Here is a 6,961-nt window from a genome sequence, read left to right as displayed (position 1 = left end):
TGTATTAATATATGCCTATATACAGTATCATTTCCAGATGTGATAAACATAAAAATATTATAAAAATATGCAAAGTAAATATATCTTACTCTCATAACTCCCTCTCTCTAATCTACTGCAATGTTATGTATTCATTTGTCTTCCTTCCTGCTGCTATATTCTTGAGTAGAAAGATGACATTACCCATTTCTCAGTAGCTGCTAGCAAAAGTAAAAATAAGTAAAATATTTTAGGGAATATGTGATTGAATAATTTAAAATTTCACATTACTTATACGTGTGAGCTCTGCTGTAATTATAACCACATTAAAAAAAAAACCATACAGATATGTCGACTTTCTTGGTGGGAAAAATTATAGAGATATGAAGTTTATCTAGATGGAGGCAAGTTTGTTGGGCTTTTCAAATCATCCATCAAGTTACTTTAGGAACAATAAATTAACTAATACCAAATTTTCACAAGTATAAATATACATTGTTTTTGTTGTTGTTTACCATAGAGTCAGAAGCAACCATATAGTTCTCACCCTTTAGCAGGTTTTTTCCTTAGTTTTTCTCCATCTAAATTTTTAACAGCCATCTAGAAAGTAAAAGAGAAACCAAAGCGAAAGTAAGGTTTACTTTATAAATATCAGCAAACAATCGTTAAGCCTGCAAATAGTATATAGTGGGCTGTGCTTTCAACTCATAGGTAGTCCCTCTCTGGCATTTCTGTGAAAGAAAGATAAGCAATCTCCTTCTGTGAAATTTAGTCTCTGATAATTTTTCTTGGGGAACATGGTAACCATTATCACATTTGGCACATCAGAGTCACAGTTTTTAGCATCACAGCAACCACGAGTTACCTCTGTATAGCAATGCAAAGGCTAGTGCTATACCACCTAGGAGAATGTTTTAAAAAAAATTGGAACCAGGCCTGATGGCTGCAAGACAAAATCACCTACCTTGGGCTTAGTAGTAAAACTTTCTGTCCCCTAGGCCAATGGAGCTCTCTCTATGTTGTCATTGTTATTGTTGTTAGGTGCCCTCAAGTCAGATAACTTTAGAAAAGGTAATCTTTCCAATTCCAAAGGCCCTGAAAGAATTTCCAGTAGAACTTTCACCCCCATAGATGCAACGCTTCAACCTTATAACTAATCAATAGCACTATAGGGTGAAAGAACTGTTACTAACCTATACTGACACAACAGAAACAGCCTAACACATACCACGAAAAACTACACACAATATAAATTAAGGAGCTTCAAACATTGTGGGGAAAAATACAACAGATGATTTCTTTTAAAGAATCGGAACTCATTTTGACTCAATTAATGTCTCAGAAACAGGGAGGTAGAAAAATATATTGATATTGAGTTGTTATACAAACACCTACTGAAAAGGGCACAAATGATGGAATAAAGAATGGAAGCTATAAATAAAACTAACTCCAAGACACAAGGATCCAGAAGAAATATATTAATGTGGAGTTCCATGAACACTTATAGAAGGATGTGCAAATGATGGAAGCAAAAGTGGAAGCTATAAATAAAGTGAATATTCCAGAAATCAGGAGTCAAAAGAAATGTACTAATGTAGAGTACCATGAACAACTACTGAAGAAATTGCAAACAAATTAAGAAATAATTGAAACTTTAGATAAAAGGTGTAAGACTTTAGAAATTCATCACCACACAGAAAGGGTACAGACAATTCCACACTGGAAATAGCATAAATGCATGAAAATGCACTCTAGAATGTTGTTTTTGTTATTAAGTGTCATCGAGTCATAGATGAATCATAGAGATCCTATGAATGAAAGACCTGAGCACTGTTCAGAGTTTCTGGAGGCAAGCCATTTCAGAAGTGGATGCCACTCCTGCATCCAATCTTGTTTTAATCAGGAAACTCCACCAAACACTGTCTACCATTGGTAACCATTATTGCATTTGGCTCATGAGTGTCATAGTGTTTAGCATCACAATTACTACAAATTACCTCTGTATAGCAATGCACAGATCCGTGCTATACCACTTAGAAGAATGTTTGACAAAAACAATTTAAACTAGGCCTGAGGGCCTCAGATTAAATAAGACTAAAACAGGAGACATTTCCAACATGCCAGAGGGACAAAAATGGAGAATAGAAGAGATAGAACAGAGACACTGTGAAGCGAGCTGGAAGACAAGAACGTCAAGGGAACACGATATAATTAAAACAGAAAGGAGATGTAAGGAAAAGTAAGAAAACCTCAGAAGCTTGTGGGATAAAATCAAAAGTAACAACACTCATACAATCAGAATTCCAGAACAAGAAGGGCATAGAGAAAGCAGAGAAAATTGTTGAGTTTTATAAGAAGAAAATTTCCCAGGTTCATGCTGATGAGGGTGAAACAAGGGTGCTCTTGGAGGCAATGATTCTAAGGCTTTGTCTGACATATTTTGGGCATGTTGTAAGGAGGGACCAGTCCTTGGAGAGGGACATCATACTTGGAGGAACAGAGAGAGAGGGATACTATTGATTAGATGGATACATTCAGTGACTGGTGTAATGAGGGTAGGTCAGAGACAGTGAAGTTGGCACAGGATAGAGCTGGTTTCAAGGCTATTGTACATGAGGTCACCATGAGCAGCAAGAGACTTGATTGTCCATAACAACAACAACATGAGGAACAATGAAGTCCATAGTCAAGCTCAGCAAATCCTAACAGACTAGACACCAAAAGGAACACATCAAGATATATCATGGTCAAATTCTACAAAATTGGAGAGTTATCTACCAAGGAGAGCTAATTAGTTTAGGTACTTATTTTGCAGCAGAAACCACAAAAAACAAGATGACAGTGGGATGGAGTATACAGAAAGCTGAAAGAAAATAACTGACAGCCAAGCATCTTGTAACCAACAAAACTGTCCATCAAATATGAAGGAGAAATTAAGCCATTTTCAGAACAACAGGAACTTAAAGAAACTGTGAAAACAACACTAATTGTATAAGAAATTTTAAGGCAATTCCTTCACTCAGAGATACCAAAATAAAATATGCAAACCATGATAATAAAAAGTAAACTAACAATATGCACACACACACACACACACACACACACACACACACAAAAGAAAAACAGTATATGGCAGTGATAAAACCAAGCCTGTCAATAGTCAAACTTACTGTGAATGGCTTAGATGCACCAATTAAGGGACAAGAGTTGAAGAATATTAAAAAAACAACAACCGCAAAACAAAACCCAACAAACAAACAAACAAAAGCTTATCAATATGTTGTCTACAAGAAACAAGTCTAAGAAATGAGGAAAAAGACTGAAAACCAGGGGGTGAAAAAAAATACTGACCAAATGACATCCACAAAAAAGAAGAGTGGCAATACTAATCTCTTCTAAAATACACTTCAGGATGAAAATCACCATAAAAGGTCAGGAAGGGCACTATTATGATTAAATGCACAATAGATTGAGAAATCATTACCTTGACAACACACACGTCCCAAATGATTGACCTGCAAAATATATAAAGATAACCTTTTCAGACTTAAAAGAAGAAATAGAAAATGTCACAGTAGTTGTAGGATATTTTAACACCCCCTTTTTACCAAAGGATAAGGCCAGTCAAAAGAAACTCAACAAAGATGCAGAAGATCTAAACAACACAATTAGCCACCTCAACCTTGTGGATGTATTCAATGTATTACACCCAATTGAAAGACAGTTTACTCTCCTCTCTAGTGCACATGGCACTTTCTCCAGAATCTACTATCTCTTATGACACAAAGAAAGCCTTAAAAAAATTAGAAAGCATTGAAATGATACAGAGTATGTTTTCATAACACAATGCCATACAACATGAAATCAGTAACAAGAAATCCTTAATTTCTATTTTCATTAAGATAAAGCTTTAAAAATCCACTCATGTAAAAGCTAAATAACAACCTCCAACAAAGATAGACAAGGGAAAAAAAGATGGAGATAAATGTCAGAAGAAATTCTAAATCCAAAGCAAAGGGAATAAACATAGAAGTTAAAGAGCTGAACAGAAGATTCAAGTGAAGTGCAGGAAGAGAAACCAAATATTATAATGAAATGTGCAGAGAGCTGGGGACATAGGATCAAAATGCATGAACTAGCCTCACATATCATAAGCTGAAGGATCTTAAGAACAAATTCAAGCCTCGAATGGCAATCCTGAAGGATGCAATGGGCAGAATACTGAATGATACAGAATGCCTCAAAAGAAGACTACAGAAAAAAGAAGTATTATTTTAAATGACCAGAGAGTTGGGATACCTTAACCCTTCAACAGAGGCAGATTTCCAAAATTTGTGCTATTCCTAGCTAGCATTCTGTGATTAGGGTGAGTGTATAAAAATGTATCATTCTATTCTTTTCATCCTCTGCCACACCACTGTCTATGTCAGATCGCTCACAGAAACAATCTTCTGCCTCACCTTCTAGGTGTTTTTCATTTGTTTGTTTGCTTTAAAGAAAAGATTAAGAGGAAAGAAACTAAGACAGATTCTGGGCCATGTTGGCAAAGTGGAATCCTTAAGGTAATTTTGTATAATAATCTAAACATTTTTATTCTTTATACCCTGTTATTTGAGAAACTGTTATAGAAATATTGCTTACAGTTATTAAGAGATGAAAAGCAATTTTTCTGTCACTTAGTATCTATCTATCTATCTATCTATCTATCTATCTATCTATCTATCTTCCTATCTATCTAATCTATCTATGTATTTACCAGAAAAAAAAAGTTGGAAGAAATACAATGAGTCACAGTACCAGAAAGACCTGGCTGATACAGAAGACTTTCATGAAACAAAGTATACTCTACAGGCAATCATGATAAAGGAGGAAGTTCAAGTGCTGCTGATGGAATTAGAAAAAAAAATGCTGCAGCAATTGATGGGATAGCAACTGATATATTTCAACAAACAGATGCAGTCCTGGATATACTCAACTAGGTTGTGCAAAGACCCTGGTTAGAAGGGATTCATATTTATTTTCATTCCAAATAAAGGTGACCCCACAGGATGGAAATTATTAAACAATATCACCAATACCACCAGCAAGGAAAATCCTGCTAAAGATATTCTTAAAATGACAGAAGCAGTATATTGACAGACAGCTATCAAAAGAATTATCTGGATTAAAAAAAATGTCGTGGTACTAATGACATGATAGCCAATGTCAGATAAACCTTGCATGAAAGCAAAGAGTACCAAAAGAATGTCTGTGTTTCATTGACTACATGCAGACATTTCACTGTGTGAATCACAACAAAATGTGGCTACTATTGAAAATAATATGAACCCAAGAACATTTGATTATACTTACGTAAACCTATATTTGGACCAGGAACCAGTAATTAGAATAGAGCAAGGAAACATGGCATGTTTCAAAAATAAGGTCTCCATAAATTTTTAATTTGGAGGCTGAACTTTATGAGGAAGAATCTGGTATCAGAATTGAAGGAAGACACATTATAAACTTGCATTATGCAAATAACACAATGCTGCTTGCTAAAACTGAGGAGGACCTGGATCATTTGTGGCAAAATGTCAAGGACTTCAAGCTTCAATATGGATTGAAACTCTATTTGAAGAAAAAAGATGCTCTTCACCACTAGGCCAATTGGTAGCACCATCATAGATGTAGAAGAGATTGAAATTGTTAACAATTTCAGCTTGCTTTGTTCTACAATAAATACCATTGGCCCCAGCATTCAGGAAATCAAAAGACTACTTGCTTTAGGAAAGTTTGCTATTAGGGATCCCTCCATAGACTGAGCTTAAAAGTAAAGATATCAGTCTAGAGACTCAGATGCACTTGTTCTAGGCCCTGATTTCACAGTTACTTGCTATGCATCAGAGAGCTGGACAATGATTAAGGACGGCAGAAGAAGAATTGATGTCTTTGAGTTGTGATGCTGGAGAAGAATTTTAACATACGATGAACTTACAAAAAATTTCAACCAAACAAAACCAATCAGATTCTGGGAGGATAAAACCAATTTGTTCTCCGGAGGTAAGAGTTGTGAAGTTCCATGTCACATTGGGAGTGTTGCTGGGAATGGCCAGTAACTGAAGGAGTATTTCATGTTTGGAAGGGTAAAAGGACAATGCTGGAAAAGAAGATTCTGAATTATATGGATGGATATAGTTATGGAGATAATGGAGGTGGGTGTGTCATAGGCAGTGAAATTGGCTCAGTATAGGACAAGGTTCAGAGCTATTGTGCATGGGGTCTTTATGAATCTCAAAGGATTCCCTGGCACATAACAACAGTACATGACTAATTTAGTCTTGATGGCTAAGGTGTATCATTCAAATGTCTTTTCAAGTCAATAATTAACTATTTATTTTGTGCTAAAGTACTAATGAGTGAAGACCAGATGAGTTGTGGGAGGTTATCAAGGGTATCATCCAGGAAGAGCGCAAATGATCATTGAAAAGAGAGAAGAGGAAGGGCAGACCAAAATGGATGTCAAAGGAGACTCTGAAAATTGCACTGGAGCACAGAGAAGCCAAAGCACAACGAATAATTCAAGATACTAAGAGGATAAAAGGAGATTTCAAAAGGTATCACGGGATGTAAAGGAAAATTTTACAATGAAATGTGCAAGGAGTTGGAGTCAGAAAAACTAAAGGGCCGAACTTGCTCAGCATTTCTTAAATTCAACAAACTGAAGAAAAAATTCAAACTTCGAGTTTCTATAATCAAGGATGCTTTAGGCAGAATTTTAAATGATCTAGGAAGTATTAAAAGAAGATGGAAAGAATATACGGAGTCACTGTATCAAAAGGAATTGGCAGACACAGAAGAATTTGATGAAACAACATATGAGTGAGAGCCTATAGTGATGAAGGGAGTTCAGGCTGCTTTGAAGGAAATGGCAAAAAATAAGGCCCCAGGAATAGATGGTATACCAATTGACATATTTCAGCTAACAGATGCTGCCCTGGAC

Source organism: Elephantulus edwardii, unplaced genomic scaffold (assembly GCF_000299155.1).
Source record: "Elephantulus edwardii isolate Elephantulus edwardi_28Jun2011 unplaced genomic scaffold, EleEdw1.0 scaffold00159, whole genome shotgun sequence".
Classification (NCBI taxonomy): Eukaryota; Metazoa; Chordata; class Mammalia; order Macroscelidea; family Macroscelididae; genus Elephantulus; species Elephantulus edwardii.
This window is presented reverse-complemented; position numbering follows the sequence as displayed.